General features: G+C 42.5%; 1 protein-coding gene across 4 annotated transcripts in view; it reads left to right on the forward strand.

Annotated features, from left to right (window-relative positions):
* LOC149538187 (SET domain-containing protein) overlaps positions 1–17821 on the forward strand; it is a 190685-nt gene that overhangs the window by 50468 nt on the left and 122396 nt on the right. The window lies entirely within an intron of this gene.

The following is a 17821-nucleotide window of genomic DNA, read 5'->3' on the forward strand; positions in this document are numbered from 1 at the left end:
TGGCATGGAGCCCCAGGATTGCGAGCTAGAGGAACATGCAGTTGAATTATCTGTTGAAGGACATAGCAGCAGTACCTTGGATGTTGATGTGCGCATGGACGATAGCACACAACATAATGATTCTAATTTAGATTCATTTCAGTCAGGGAGCTTGCTTTGGAATGGGCGGTTACAAAGACCTCATCATTTGATTGAGCCACTTAAAGTGGATATGAAAGTTGATCCTCTACATAGTGGATCACCCTCTAGTATTTTGATTACACATGTTGAAGGTAAATCTTTACAATAGCATGATATCATTATTGATTTGTTTGAGGACAATTGTTTTCTGCACCACCATTCTTCATATAATGAAAACGTCGACACTATGATAACATTCATTGAAGGCAGCCTTACACCTATTGGTACACTGAAAGATATCAATTATAAAAGAGCTAGTTTAACATACTTTGGCATTAAAGAGGTGAAGAAGTTTAAAGAAATGAATGATGAATGGTTGCAAAAAGCTAAAAATGCTAAATCGTTGGTTGCCAATGCAAGACAACATCTTCAAGAAGTGAAAGGAAAGGTCAATTTCCTCAACATAGCAAGGAAAAAGAGGATGGATAACATTAGAAGACTCTTATTTCAAACAGAGAATGAATCTAAAAATGTACCTGAATCCGATGACAACAATGAAGTTGACGTGTCTAGTCAATTAAAGGATTTGGTAAATATTTGAAACATGAAGGAACAAGAATAGTTTGAGGGTTCTTCATGTGCGGTTGAAGTTGCTCATAGCTTGGAGACTCAGTTGAAGGTGAAGAAGGATGAGATTATTGCAGCATTATCTCATCATGACATGATGCACAAACAAATTGAGGATCATATTTGGGAAGTTCATAAAAAGTTAGATCCAAAGGGGGAATCAACAACACCCCTAGATAGAGAAACGCTTAATGATTTGAGTAGAAAGAAGTTTAGTTTTTATTGCAAAGGGGCGCATGATGCATACCATGATTGTCCATTAAGGTGTAAGGGGAAGATTGACTGTGTTATGTGGGCATATAATGAGAATTCTAAATCAGAAAATTTAGATCAGAAATTTGATCAAGAAGGGTTTGAGCTAGCAGGATCAGAACATGAGGAAGAAAGGGCTGAAAGGGAAGAGTCAGTTCAGCTGTAGGAAGCACGTCTCACCAACATATAGCGTGAGGGATCCTTTAGGATGCGTGGAGTTTTAGTTGGGCAGAAGATCATTACCTTGCTTTATACAAGAGCCACACATAACTTCATTGATGCTTGGTTGGTTGAAAAATGCAACATACAGACGCAGGTCTTTGAGGGTATAAGAGTAAAGGTTACAAATGGCAACACTCTTAGGTGTGATAGGAAGATTCCAAATCTGCCCATGCATTTGAATAACTTTGAGTTTAATGTAGATTTTTATGTTTTAAACATGGGAAATGCTGATATGGTATTGTGGATGACATGGCTCCATGACATAGATTGTGTTTTGATGCCAATACATGAAGAGCAGCAAAAACTTGTTTACCATCTCGACATACAACAATTGAGGCAGTTTGTGTTAGTTTTTGTGTACAACAAATTGTGGAGGGATTATATTCTACATCTTGAAACAAGTTTGGGTATTCTTGGCAAAGAGACCTTGCATGTCAAGGAATTCAAGTGTGAGTTAGGCTCTAGAAAGCTCTTGTACTTAGGACACATCATTAGCACACAGGGAGTACACATGGATCTAGACAAGGTCAGGACAATAATTGAGTGGCCTATACTTGAGAGTCTCACACGACTAAGAGGAATTTTGGGCTCATGTCATTTTTACTGCATATTAGTTAATGGATATTCATGACATGCAACACCACTTTCTGATCTAACCAAGAAGAGATATCTTAGGAACTACATTGCAAGGCAGCAAAAGGGATGGGTTAAGTGGATATGTCTTTGTGAGTACTACTATAATACCACCTACCAACTTTCTATTCAGATGACACCATTTATGGTCATGTATAGTTATGAGCACCCAACTTTCTTGATTTGTCGACAAGTGATAGTAGAATGCCTAGTGTTGGAGCTTTGCTGCAAGAAAATCAAGATATCATGAAGGCTCTTAAGGAGAATATTCAGAGAGCACAAAACCAGTAGAAGCAATATGCAGATTAGAAAAGAGTTGAACTTTCATTTGAGGTAGGAGACATGGTGTACTTGCTGCTACAGCCTTATAGACAGTCTACACTAAAGAAGAATGGTGCAAGGAAGCTAGAGCCACGATACTATGGACCCTTCAAAATCATTAGGTGTGTGGGTGAGGTAGCTTATGAGTTGAAGTTACCAACTGATAATAAGGTCCATAATGTTTATAATGTGTCATGCCTCAAGAAGGCGTTAGGACATCTTGTGGTTCTTTTCACAATTCTACCACCCTTAGATGATGAGGGTAAGTTGATTTTTGTACCTGAGGCTATATTGGATGTTAGGGAGAAACAATTGTGGAGACAAGTTATCAAAGAATACTTGATCAAATGGAAGGACTTGCTGGTTGAGGATACTACTAGTGAAGGTGAGGAAATTTTGCAGCATCTGGAGTTGACATTGCTTGAGGACAAGCAATTTCAAGGAGGGCGGATTGTAATGTCTCCATTTTTTAGCATCTTAGTGGAGTTCTTAGCCTTTACATTCTCCGAAGGCTAAGTGGAGAAATAAGGAGAAATTGATTAAATTAATTTTTTATAAAGTCATTAAATAAATTAAAATTAAAAGGTGACTTTATATTTAATTAATTTAATTAAAAGTGACTAAAGTTAAATAAATCAATTAAAAGAATCTTCTAGAAGGAGGAATTAAATATAATTTTATTTCTTCTAGAAGGAGGTCTATCTACTGGAGGAAAAGAATAAATAGGGAGGGCAGCTTCTTTGTTGAGCATCTAATGTGTTGCCATCTACTCTACTGGATAACTTGTGGAGTCAAGGGTTTCTGCAGTTGCTACATTGATCATTGGGAACGAACACTCCCGTTGATTTGCATAACTGAGGTGTTGAAATATCTTCTGAAGGGTTGTGATTGTTGGAGAAGACAAATCAGTCTTTTCATTGTGCCAAATTTGTGGCCTAGGGCCAGATTTGTGGAGTAAGATTGAAGAAATAAGCCAGATATTGCTATAGTACAGATTTGCTACAGTACTGATTTGCTACAGTAACATTGCTATAGTGACGCTGCTATAGTGTCGTCGCTATAGTAACTTGCTACAGTAAAAATCCAAATTTCCCTAACCAGTTTTCCATAATCCTATCTATTTCATTTGTAGTGCATGGAGGATAGATTTGAATATTTTAGGGCATGTGTAACAATTTAGAAGTCATTTTTAATTTGATTTATATAAGAGTTTTACATCATTTATATCAGAGTTTTACATCAAAATCTGTTGCCCTAATGTCTTATTGATGTAGATGCATATTTTCTCATTTATTGTCAATGCTCTATGTTTTAAAAAAAATACAAAAACATTTGTTAGTCATTTGGAGTTTGCAAGCATATGTTTTTTAGTTTGGCATTTAGAAAGAAATCAGGATTTAGATCTGCAATATACATATCCCTTGTGTGCGAAGTGTTTGACAAAATTCTCAGGTTAGCAATCATGAAATAAAAATCAAAATTGCACAGGATATTACAGTGGTATAAGAGCTTGCTTGCAAAGTGTTTGACAAAATGTCAAACAATTGAATTATAAAGGAATTTGGTGTTTGTCGAAGTTATAACTGGTTGGAGATATTATAGAACCTAGGTGCTCGGGCCAAACTTTGGGTGACCCCATGAATTTTCGATGTTGTGGGCATCAAAAGAGGGTCCCATAAATAAGAGAAAAAATATTTAAATGTATATGGATACTAAATATGGATTGTAATTTGAGTTTTCATTGTGTAATTATATTTCGAGACTTGAATAATACCATTTTTTCAAATTATGAAAATGATATTAAGAGGTATATAATGCAGGTGACAATTGTGCCATAAATAGATAAAGATAACTTTTGCTAGTTAATGTAATAAAACATCGTTCTGAAGGGGTGCTAGTTGTGCCATTAGTTGGTGACAGTTGGAGACTTAACCAACTATGTCGAGTCTATTTGTATTGAGTCTAGAACAATTGAAGGTGTGGTGAATGTTGGTATGGATGTTAATGTAAGACTTTGGTATAATTAATGAAGTAACATTTTGCCATTTGAATGTGACGTGTGTTTGCTATGGTATTGTTCTTCATACCATTCCTCTGTTAGTAATAAAACTTGATGCATGACATTAGTACATAGTTACAATGATAATGTACATACTTCCATATCTGGCATATAAACACTTCCATATTTGGCATATGAACACTTCCATATCTTGCACATAACATACAATTTTTTTATTTGTTGGCAATTATGGATTTGTGAGTATCATTCCTCTTAGTTATATAGTTTTATCAATATTTTTTTATATATATTATATATGAAATATGTATGTACGTACGTATGTATCATTACCCATACCCAAACAAAACAATTTGCTGTACCCACTATAATGTTCCCTTTTTTGAACATCAAAGTTCAAGGGATTAGTCTATTTCCCGACTGTTACAGGCTAGTGGAGTTGTTCAAAGGTTCCAATTTGTTGCTGAAACCTAGTTTATAGGTGAGATATTTGCCTTCTCCAGAGTTGAGATGTTGTAAATTTGGCATTTATATGGGTTTCATGGCTTTGTTCTTCATACTTACTATTTATTGTAAGTCTTGAGTTGTTAGAGAGGGACCCTTACTATTTGTAGTAAGGCAGTTGGATGTGTAGTGGATGCACTAGTTGAATCTTTGGTATAGACAACTTGTCAAAATAATGAGTATCAAATGAGATATCAATATTTTGATAGCCTTTAAGGATGATAAACTATTTAAGTTATATTATAAAGTTATAAATTGACTTGATAATAAAGTGGGTGTCATGTTAAGGGTGATGAGTAATTAATACTTATTGAAAAGAATGATATTAATGATATACTAAGTTACTTGTTTTGGTTCGAGTACGAGAACCCAATTCATAGGGGTTCTTGTGTGTGTGTATATATACATATATACATACATATGCATTCTATATACAAAAAAAAGAGAAACATACAAAAGTGTAAACCTAAATCATTTCATAGTATGATGCATGGTTGTTGATCAATGCCAAATGCCAAAGATAAACATGATCCTATCATTGCAATGAAAAATCATTGCATTGAACTACTGAATTAAAATATAGTGGCATGGAAGTTTAAAAGTTGAAACTTGATTTGAAGTTTAATGTTCATCATTAACAAAAGTTTTGATCAATCATCAATCGGATTATCAAAAAAATCATTGCCTATAGGATCTTCATTTTCCACAGCTGCTAGTAGATCCTCATTATCATCCAAATCATTTCTGCTAGCACTAGATCTACCAAGTGCCATGTCATCATCATCCACATCAACCAAAGTGGCTCTAGCAAGATCCTGAATGGTCATATCCAAGTCAATGAACTCGAGTGCTATGTTTCACAACTTCTTTGCCTCCTTTTTTGTATTTCGGACTGTTGTTTGCCATGAGATGCAAATTGGTGTGTATAAAAATCAAGTCCTCAACGTTTTTGGCTGCCAACCAGTTACGCTTGACTAAGTGGATAAAGGTGTAAGTACTCCAATTCCACTCTGTGAGGCCTCACCTTGACCCGTCATAGCAAAGATATTTTATTTACGTTTTGATATTTGAGGCTTTGATAGTTTGACAGGTATTTGAGACTTAGATAGACAGTGGATTGTTTTATCTATTGATTTTGATACTGCAGTAGTGTTTTACATTATGATATGCACTAAGAGCCTGATATTGTGTATGAAATGATAAAACACATATGGATGAAGTTTTAAGACATGATACTATTAGGTTTTGATGCAATGCAAAATGTTAATTTGATTATGATGATTTATGATATGCAGATGAATGATTATGATATGCAGATAAATGTTAATTTGAATATGATGACTTATGATATGTAGATTTTGATATTCTAACATTTCGAATAAACTATTTGAAATGACTAGGGAAGGAAATTGAATTTGAATTATGAAATTATATGTATTTTATATGACCTCGTTGGACTATTGATGCTTGAGTTTAATGTGCAGGAAGTGGAACCATGGAAATTCTTAGGGGAAATAGGTTCCAAACCTTTGTGAAAATAGTTTAACCAAGGCAAATCTTTGGAAGATTCAAAAGCCTTGTTGTGAAAGTATTTTTCTTCGTAAAGTGAGATTGCTTGAATATGGAAATGTTTAATCATAAAGATGCATTAGGGACATGTCATGGTGATGTGGAATGTGTTTTTATGTGTCACTTGACACTTGTGAATTTTGTGTGCAAATTGACATGTCATTTAGGGTCCGTTTGGTTGGGGGAATATAAAAATGGGAATAGGAATACCTATTCTGGAATACATATTCTAGAATAGAAAATGGGCTTATGTATTCCTATTCTTGTTTGGTTCAATCAGAATTTACAGACTCCAAAATTTATGTTTTCTAAAATAAATAAAATTGGAATAGGAATTCATATTCCAATTCCACCTATTTAGGTGGAATAGAAAATGCTCATTTTGGGCCAAAATTGGAATACAACAAAGAATTCAAAATTTTAAGAATATACATATGTCTATTCCACTTGTATTCCCGTTGCCAAACAGGCCTTTAGGGTTTTGATCATGGTGGCAATTTACCCTAAAACTGATTACCCTGCTAATGAGTAAGTAAACCCACATAGCAAAGGGTAGGATGGGCCACAATCAAAAGAAATTCGATTTTGGACTTGGCTAGGGTTTTAAGGGGTCATTAGGTGGTCCCAAGGTGTCTTTTATGTTAAAATAAGCTACTACCCATATGATAGTATATCAAGTTAGGGACCTAATTTTGACCATGTGAGTGCCTAGAGAGCCTAGGGGGCCCCTTTACCCATGTATTCTTCCATCAAATCGAATTTGGCGCTGTCACGTGTTTTCTCCCATGTTCCCACTAAGTCAAATATAGAAAATTTAGAGGAGACTGTTAGCCGACTGGATGGTCCCGGCGGTATTTTGTATTCTGTAGCTGACGGTCCGGCGGTGTTTTCAACCCGAGGTAATCCTACGACTATACTCGAGGTCAATACCACCCTGGTAGTCTCCCAGGTCGGTATTCTGTAGCCGACGGTCCTACGGTGTTTCTGTATTCTGTAGCCGACATCATCGGTAAATAGTTTGTAGCGGATAAAATAATTGCGGCCGACGGACTCCTTCGGGAAGGTTCGGCGGTAGTATTTATCTCCCGTCTGGGATCATTGTAAATCATTATTCACTTACTATTGCGAATATTATTCTGCTATTCATGGTCATTGTCTGTATGCGTTCATTTTCTTTACCTGTACGGTAAACATTTGGCGCCGTTGCCTTATGAATCTGGAAGGTGGGAGGAATGAAGATTAATGCCAAATCAGCTTAACAAGGATCGGAATAAGGCGAAGGGAAAAGATGGAATCCATATTGCGCAAGAGAATTTAATTCTGGCACAGCAAGCCGAACGCCGACGGAGATTCCAAAAGATTGCCGAGGGAAACTGAAGTGCGGAGGAATTGTTGGAGGAGACTCGGCAGTGGGTGAAATTGGTGGAAGAAGCATGAGAGGAGTTCTTGAATTTGTGTTCGCCGAGGGAAGAAAATTCAGACGGAAGAGCATCAACTCGCACGGCTCGCAGTGCCGACGGAGCACGAGCATGGAGTGACCTCTTCGTCCAGGATAGACTTCCACGGGAAACAATTTCGGAGGATCTTTTGTCTTCGCCAAGGTTCACAGCTGTCGACACCTCTAGTGTGGGAGTTCAGATTACCGGTGTGGGAGTGTCGACCGCCGGTGTGGGAGTGCCGACCAGTGTAGGAGTGCAGACCTCCAGTGTTATGGCGGGACCCAAAGAAAAGCTGCCGAAATTTGAAGGCGATGGTACAGCCGACCCCCTCCGATATTGTAAGACATGCGAGACGATCTGGCGGGTAAATGGAATCACAAATGCCGACGAATGGGTCAGGCAATTTCCGGCAACTCTACGGGGTGTCGCGATTGATTGGTTTTCGGATATGGATCCGCAAAAGCTGGATACATGGGATAACATTAAAAAGGAGTTCTTGGCGGAATTTAAACTCTTGCAGGATGATAATGAAATCGTAGCAAAAATTTTCAATACCAAGCAAGGGAAGCACGAAACTGTCCGTGTCTACGCCAGGAGATTAAAAGACTTAATAAACAAAATGGAAAGCAAGCCAGCGGACGGATTGCAGAAAAGGTGGTTTGTGGACGGCCTACGCTCATAGTTGCGGAGGAAAATGAAAATTGTACCACCGTCGTCATATGTGGATGCTTATAACAGAGCACTGGACCTTGAAAGTGCACAGAAGACAAAAAAGAAGAAAACTAGCTCCTTTGACTTTGATGACGACGAATCTGCTGGAGATGATAGCAGCGACGACGAAGGAAGTAGCAAAAAAGTTCATGCCTTACAGAAGAATATGGTTCGAATGATGAAGGAGTTAAAAAATATGCAGAAAGAGCCAAAAGGTAGTGAATTGTGGTGCACGGAATGTAAGACTGACGGTCATACTAAAGGATCGTGTCCGAAGAACCAATTCTGTGACATCTGTCAGATCATGGGACATTCGACAAAGGATTGCCCCTTTAACATGAAAACAAGAGGATCTTCGCAGGTGCTTCTCACACAGGAGGCTTCCCCGTCAGGTGGTAACGGAAACACGAATGCCGCCAGCGCTACATCTAGAGGATACAGGAATAATCGACGTGGACAAAATCACAACAACAATAACAATACCAATACGAGCAAAAGCCGGATTCAGTATGATGCAAACGGACGACTGATTATTCAGTGCCGAGCATGTAACTTGTGGGGGCATTTTGCGCGGGAATCTCCAACAGCAAATACACCTCAGCTATTGTGCCGATGGTGCGGACCCGGCGATCATGACGACTCAATGTCCAAAATCCGGAGTGAACTTGATCACTGTTGGAGTGGATGAGGAAGAAGTTCTGGCGATTACGCAGCAACAAGCAAAAGAATACCCGGACCTCGCCAAAGAAAAGAAGAAATTTGCGGTAGCACGGGCGGAGGTTGGAAAAGTATCTCAAGCAGTAACACCTCCGGACACTGCCGGCACTTCAGCAAGGAATTCCGCAGAACAAAACATAGTACGACAAATTTTGCAAATGGAGGTGCAAGTAAAGGTAAGTGATTTGCTGCTCACCATGCCCCAACTTCGATCTGCTCTTTCAAATATGGCAGGAGAATCAAGCCTCGAGAAGGAAAAGTCACCGGGAGAACCAAGTCGACGAAAAGAAAAGGAAATTGTTACGGGAGGAGAAGATCAGATGTTGCTGGCGTTGACATCCGGACGGCACCCTGCAGTTGTCGAGATGGGGATACTTGGACATGTTCTCACAGACACCATAGTGGACGGAGGGTCCGACGTAAATGTATTGCCAGAAGAAACTTGGAGGAAACTTGGACAGCCAACATTGTGGCCTCCAAGGTTTCAGCTACTGACCGCCGATCAACATGGTATTAAACCACTGGGCATTCTCATGGCACAGCCGGTAACCACTGGCACCCGGCCATTCCTGATGGATTTCGTGGTGATTCCATTGAAAAGGAAAGGCTATGACGCCATCCTGGGCCGCGGGTGGCTTATCGAAGCAAGAGCTCAACACGACTGGAAGAACACCACTTTATCCCTAGAAAGTAAAGGCCGCCGATTCGTTATTGATCTGCATACCCAAATGGTAGGGGAAGAGGCCTTATCATCAAATTCTGAAGGAGAGGAGGACGAAGGTACACGACGGATGGAACCGGATCAGGAGGGCGTCCTCCGATTGGATGGGGGAACAACGGATGACGACTTGGATTCTGTCAACGGTCTCTACCACTGGCAAATGGGGGACTATGAATTATTTCACCGTTGTAATGTTCTGTCAATTGAGAACGAATATTTGAAGGAGTTTACTGAAGTAAAGGAGGGGGAGGCACCGTTGGATGTTACACCTGCCCATGCATTAAGTAAAGGAGAGGTAATCAAGTACAACGAAGCTTCGCTACAAACAATGAATTTGGGGGACGAGGTAGAGCCGAAGAACATACTAGTCGGAGATAATTGGGATCCAGTACTCAAGGCTGCTGCATTCAAGATATTTATGGACTACAAGGATGTGTTTGCATGGACATACAAGGACCTCAAAGGAGTACCGCCGGAATTGTGTGTGCACTGCATCCCGTTGGTGGACGGAGCTATACCTGTACGGAAGCGACCCTACAGGATGAATAAGAATATGCCGCACAGGTTACGGAGGAAATCAACCGGATGCTGGAAGTTGGCATTATCTTCAAGGTACAGACCAGCGAATGGGTGTCACCGATAGTTATTTCATTGAAGAAGGATACTATTCAGATCCGGATATGCGTTGATTTTAGATGCTTGAATGCAGTGACGATCAAAGATCCTTTTTCGATTCCGTTCACAGATAGCATTCTGGAGGGGGTGGCAGGACATGAAATCTACTCTTTTATGGATGGGTTCTCCAGCAACAATCAGATTTTTATAGTGGAGGAGGATAAGTTGAAGACAACGTTTGTTGTCGAAGATGGGGTCTACACGTATAACCGGATGCCTTTTGGGTTGTGTAATGCACCGACCACATTCCAACGGATTATACTGCATATCTTCGACAAGATGTCTGTGGGAAATTTCAAAGCCTTCTTGGATGATTGGTCAATATTTAGCACGGAGGACGGACACCTGGAAGCACTTGGTGAGTGTATGGAGAGATGTCGCAGGGCCCGGCTAGCATTGAATCCTAAGAAGTGCAGATTCATGGTTCCGCACGGCCGATTGCTCGGACACATTGTCTGTAAGGAAAGATTAAAAATGGATCCCGACAAGGTGAGTCATTCTTGAAATGCAGCCATCTACTAATGTGACAGAGGTAAAATCTTTTCTCGGGCATATAGGTTATTATCGGAGATTTATTAAAAATTTTGCCAAGGTGTCCCAACCGTTAGATAAGTTAACCTGCAAGGAAGAATCATTTAGATGGGAGAAAGAGTAGGATGAGGCATTTGAAGGGCTGAAGGTACGACTGGCTACGGCACCCATCCTAGCATATCTGGACTGGAATAAAGAATTTCATGTTCATGTGGATGCCTCCAACTATGCGATCGGCGCAACCTTGGCACAGACTGGTATTCACGGACTGGATCATCCAATATACTTTGCCAGCCAGTTACTCTCAAAGGCCGAACAGAACTACAACACGACTGAAAGAGAAGCCTTGGGAATGGTTTATGCTGTGCAAAAATTCCGTCATTATATGCTTGCTACACCGTTTGTGTTTTATGTTGATCATCTGGCCCTGTTGTACATGATTAATAAACCCGTCATCCAAGGGAGGATTAGTAGATGGCTACTACTGTTGCAAGAATTCACTTTCAAAATCATTGTCCGGCCGGGAAAGAAACATGTCAGTGCCGACCACCTGTCGCGGATCAGAATAAGGGAACCAGCGGAGGGTGTGAATGATGACTTCCCTGATGCACAGCTGTTTCAGATTGGCGTATTGCCAGAATGGTACAGGAGTATTGGCGAGTACTTGTCAACAGGACAGTTTGCCACGGGGATGTCACCAAATGATAGGCGCAAGTTGATAATCAGGAGTCGTACGTTTCAATTGATCAATGGGTTGCTCTATAAAATGGGGCCGGATCATATTCTTCGGCGGTGTGTATTGGAAGAAGAGATCCCGCAGCTGTTAAAAGAAGCACATGAGGGTCCCGCGGGAGGACACATGGGACCCGACACCACTGCACGGAAGATATTACTCGCCGGACTCTGGTGGCCAACGGTGTACAATGATGCACGGGAATGGGTCGTCGGATGTGACACTTGCCAACGGGCCGGGAAGCCGCTGAAGAGAGATTTCATGCCACTTCAACCTTCTCATGCGCAGGAACTTTTTGAGAGATGGGGACTAGATTTCATTGGACCACTGAGGGTGAGCAAGACTCGACGGTGCCGATACATCATTGTTGCAATGGAGTACCTGACCAAGTGGGTGTAGGCCCGGGCGTTACCAGATAACTCGGCCATCAGCACCGCGAAATTTATTTATGAACAGATCATCACAAGGTATGGAATCCCGTTACAATTAACAAGTGATAGGGGAGGTCATTTTGTTAATCATGTTATCCGACTGCTCACCACTCAGTTCAAGATTTATCATTCACTGTCGAGCTCGTACTATCCAAGAGCAAACGGGCAGGCAGAGGCCACCAATAAAATTCTAGTATCAATCATCTACAAATCCTACACGGTGGAAGGTGCCGATTGGGAAGAGAACTTACCCGCTGCCCTGTGGGCTTACCGCACGACGTACAAGGTGACGACAGGACACACACCATTCCAGTTAATGTTTGGACAGGAAGCAGTGGTCCCAGCAGAATTCATGATTCCGAGTCTTCGAATAGCGTTGGAAAACAAATTAGATGATGATGGAAGCTTACAAGAGCGATTGAATAATTTGAATAAACTGGAGGAGAAACGGTTCTTGGCATAATGGGCGACGGAAGTGGTGCAGAACAGACGCAAGCTCTGGCATGATAGGCATCTGAAACGTAGCAGATTCCAGCCGGGACAGTTAGCACTGAAGTATGATGGCCATAATGAAATCAAGCCGGGCCAATTCAAAGTGCGATGGGTTGGACCATATCAGATCCGAGAAATTGGCGACATTGGGGCAATCAAACTGGCAACCTTGGATGGCAATGAAAAAAACTTCCTCCACCAGGCTGCGGGTAGGAGAAGAAAGGCCGCGGGGAGGAGAAGAAAGGCCACGGGTAAGGAAAGATAGGCCGTGGGTAAGAAAAGTAAGGCCGCGGAAAGGACGCGGGTGTAATTAAAAGATTCAGCTCCGCCAGTCAGAGTTTCTCCTTCGCCAAAAACTAGCCCGCGGGCTTAAACAACGTTCTGCTCTAAGAAACAAAAAATCTCCTCCGCTAGAAGAACTCCGCGGGTACTCTCCACGTTGCAAGGGAAAAGACTGTGGGCACAACACAAAAAGACCTCCGCCGTTAAGCTGTTTTCTGCGGGAACACAAAACGCATGGCCAGAGTCTGTGGAGGAGAGCAAGATTCTAAGGAGACTGTAGAACAGGGAGACGTTGCCTATTATTCTCATACAGTGAGGCCGCACGGATATTGTGTAAGCCGGTAATTGCAGTATGAATCACAGCGACAACAATACCGCATTTTGCAGTTGATACACATAGTTTCTTGGTTAAGTTGTTCCTCTCTATTTAGACGGGTTGCACCGATATTTTTCTCTCCCACGGGGGGATTGTGCGGACAATTTCTTTCTGCGGATTTACCGACCGTTTCCATTGCCTGCCATGGAGAGTAAGGAGGGACTATATAGGGAAGACGATACCATTTTGCATGGAGTCAGCAGGTAAGCGGAAGTCGTGGAAGAGTCAGTTGGCAGCTAGCATGGAGAAGAATTCAAGAGTTTTGGCATCGGGGATTCGAGTTGCAGGCTCTTCCGGTTCCAGTAGCAAGAAACAGAAGACTAAGGAGGAACTCACTTATCTCACCGTCCAGTTTGAGAGTCTTAGTGGAAGCGAATGCCGAAAGTGGTGGCAAGAGACCCTTGAGGCAGACCAAATTAAATAAATTTTTGTGCAGGCACAGGTACATTGGGCTATTCAGCTTCCCATTTTTCCATCCGGTTGTTTGAATCAGTATTGCGCACCATGATAAAGACATATAGCGCTCCAAACAGAACAAGTACATTCCTGTACAAGCAACATCAGATGACAGTGTCTTTTAAACCTAGGGATTTCACTAGGGTTTTCGGCATCTCTGGCCCCGATGGGAGGAAAGTGGAAATCAGGAATCATAAACTGTCATGGGAATGGAAGGAGCATTGGATAGCTCTAGTGTGCAGGGACCTTACACCTGTGGAGAGGGAGACAGCAGTTCAGGGGACAAAGTGCAGAGGACTCCGCAAAGACTTTATTCGGGAGGGTCATTGGAGTTGTATCATGGACGTCATCAAGAGCAGGTTGACAGGTGCCACCCGGGCCTCAGATATCGCATTGTCACAGATTGTGTTTATGAATGGTATCATGCAGGGAGTGGTATATGATTGGGCCTCAGTACTTGCTGATAGGATGGAGGAATTCATGATGTTTTAGCACCGAACATTTTTTATGCCGCACCATGCCATCGGGTTGTTTCTAGAGGCTGCAGCTAGCCAGATTCCAATGGATGGCTTTGAGGCTCCTCCAAGGGGTAAGTTGGCAGACGGGGAGCCTCCCATATTCTATTGGCGACACTTAGATACAGGAGGATCAGCAGTAGGTCACAAGAAAGTACTCCGCGAATTGGCTCCTTCCGGAGAGACAGATAGCGGACGGGAGGGCACTTTGATGAGTGACGGGGCTGAGTCCGTGGAAGAAGAGGAGAGCACATCGGCTGAAGTTGACGGTGAGACAGCGGGTAGTGGGCCCACATTCTTTACCCCTCCTCAGCTGTCAACTTCAGCGCACTTGACTACCTTTTCGCAGTCATTCCGGCATTTGGTCAGTGCCGCGCCCTGGTTCTTATGACTCCTCCAGCGGAGGCAGATGTCCCACGGACAGTGACGGAGGTGGTTCCACAGGCACTGGCGGATGATGTCCCACGGACAATGACAGAGGTGGTTCCACAGACAGTGACGGATGCCGTCCCATGGATAGTCACCGAGTCATTGTCGACGACTGTAGCGGAGGTTATTCCAGTTGTACCAGCAGATGTCACCGTCGCAGTCACACCAAGAGCACAGTTGCCACCGCCACAGTCTGAGCCGCAGATTCGGTTGGAGGTCATTGATTGTGATGCAGTGGTCACCATTTCATCATCCTTTTTAGCAGAGGCTGAGTCAGCCCAGCCAGTACGGAGACGAACATGGAGCTTGCGCAATTTGACCGACCGGAGGTGATGGGTAGAGCTAGTGAGTTTCTGAGGCAGCAGTTCTGACTCACTCCGGCGAAGCGGGGTCCGTCCATTCAATCTCCTAGGCGTTCAGGAACATGGCCAGCGGTACCAGAGCTTCAGCTTCAGGAGGAGGGAATGCCACATGCCATGGTTGCGCCAACAGCAGAGAAGGCGACACCAAATGTGGACATGGCTCCCACTGATGAGGAGGAAAACAGTGATGCAGAATGGTCATTGGAGGCCTTCGCCAAGGAGGACTATGGGTCAGATGAGGACAGGTGCTGGGATTACCTCAGGACTATGAAGTCTGCATTGAGGAAGGGCCATGATGTGGCAATTCAGGCCCTAACTCGGCCGAGGGAGTGGCACTTGATCAGAGCGTATATCCGTGGGATTTGTCCTCGGCGATTTCAGACTTGCTTTATAGACAGGGGCTGGCCGGCAATGGAAACAACTGAGATGTTGGCAGATTGGGCCACTGAGCCGGAGTTGGGACCCAGTGACACCCCTATGATGAAGCTGGCACATGAGATTGTGGGACTGTACAAAGATGTTTACTACGGTCGTCAGCGTGCGGAGGGGAACAGGGTTGCAGCAGAGCAATCATTGGCAGCTGAGACTGAGGCTAGACAGAAGCTAGCCGCCGACTTGGCCGAGCAGCAGGCAGCATGGGCCACAGAGCAGGTAGCACTACTGGCAGATTTGGCAGCAACGGTGTAGGAGAGAGACGCGGCTAAGCAAGGTATGGAGGCAGCGGTTCGAGATAAGGATGCGGCTGAGCACGAGATACAGTCAGCTAGGACGCAGGCCATGGATGCGGTGCTTCTTTTAAAGGAGGCCGTCGAAGTTAATTCTCAGGTTCAGACAGATCTCCGCATCCGGACTGAGCAGGTGTACGAGTTACGTCGCCAGCAGCACACTTCTGTGAAATGATCCCTGCAAGTTATAACCCCTACCCAATACCAAAATCTTACTACATCATGGGTTAGACATTTCGTCAAATAATTAGCAAACAAGCTTTGAATCACTGATATGACCCGAATGAAATCTAAAACTAGGAATTTTTTTGTTGTGACTAAATAAGCAAATCGGTGATATTGCTATTAAAGTCTAACTCTGCTATGGAAAGACCATTCAATAATCACGGCAAATGATGTAATGAACAGTTTGCACATTTTATTCATTCATCAATATATATTCCTGTCGTTACAAAAAACATGTAATAAACCTTTTGGAACCTGGACAGTGTTGAGTGCCAATTGAATCGGTAGGAATGAAGCCAAACGATGTCTGGTAATTTCGACTGGCGTGTAACCCGCTGTAATAAGGTTCAGACCCACAGGAAACCCCTCGATCATCTGCCGTTCTAAACCCGACTGTGGTCGTGGTCGCCGCTTTAATATCACCTTGAATCTTGAATCGCGTGGGAATATATCCCACCTGGCTCGACCTTAACTAAATCGTTTGCAAGGAACGATTTTCGCCGTTTTTTATTGTTCCCTCAAATTGACCCGCGGACTTGCGGTATGGAGATGATTTGTGGTGTCTCATGCCTGGAATGACCATGTGCGGCTCTGCTCGAAATTGCCCACAGATGAAGCGCCTGATCTGACAGCGCTCAAAAACCCTAAACAAAAAATCGCTGTCTTTACTTTGAATTTCGACTGCAATTAACACACTTCCTGTTAATGGCGAATTCTTAAAATGGTCTTACTCAGCTCGACAGTATCCAGATAAATGATTAAAGATCCTTCCAGTACTGCAGTATGGATGCTGGCCCTTGGCCACAAATTTCGCCCAACTCGAAATAGCTGAATGCTACCTCCAAAGTGCAATAATTCGGGTGATATTCCACACCCTCAAAATTGCATATCAATGGGAGTTACCGTTCCCAAAGATAGTCTGAGAATTTGCAGACCAAATGGCTACAAATCGCTCTAAATGGTATAGGAATCGAATTCATAAAACCGCTTGTCCAAATGAGTGCCTTATGTCCTCTATTTATTCACTCGCTGAGAAGTTACTGGAAGTTTTCCGGAATTATCCTTTATGATGTACTTTTATTATTAAACTTTATAAAATTAAATAAATAACTTTATAAAGTTAAAGTACAACCTTAATTTAAGTAGGCCCCACTTACTGAATTATTACTCTCCGAGAGCAAAAATGTAATCATCTGGAAATAAAATGACCCTCTTTCCACAATCATTTGCCTACGAGAGTCGATGATAGGCAAATTCTTTGTTAAAATTATGTCATTAGAAAGGGGACATGACATTCTGGGACACCTCCTCTCTAGTATTTCTTCTGTGGTTTGTAAGTTGTCCCCTAATTTTGTTAGTCGTCAGGAGAGGACTGTTTTTTTTGGGGGGGATGGTGTTAGCCGAGTGGATGGTCCCAGCGGTATTTTGTATTCTGTAGCCGACGGTCCGGCGGTGTTTCGGTATTCTGTAGCCGACGGTCCGGCGGTGTTTCTGTATTCTGTAGCCGATGTCATCGGTAAATAGTTTGTAGCGGATAGAATAATTGCGGCTGACGGACTCCTTCGGAAAGGTTCGGCGGTAGTATTTATATCCCGTCTGGGATCATTGTAAATCATCATTCACTTACTATTGCGAATATTATTCTGCTATTCATGGTCATTGTCTGTATGCATTCATTTTCTTTACGTGCACGGTAAACAGAGACAAGTTTGTAAGAGGAAGTGGCTAGGTGTCTT

The sequence above is a fragment of the Cupressus sempervirens genome, chromosome 9 (genome assembly GCF_028749045.1).
Source record: "Cupressus sempervirens isolate cs-2001-9-10 chromosome 9, ASM2874904v1, whole genome shotgun sequence".
In the NCBI taxonomy this organism is placed as follows: Eukaryota; Viridiplantae; Streptophyta; class Pinopsida; order Cupressales; family Cupressaceae; genus Cupressus; species Cupressus sempervirens.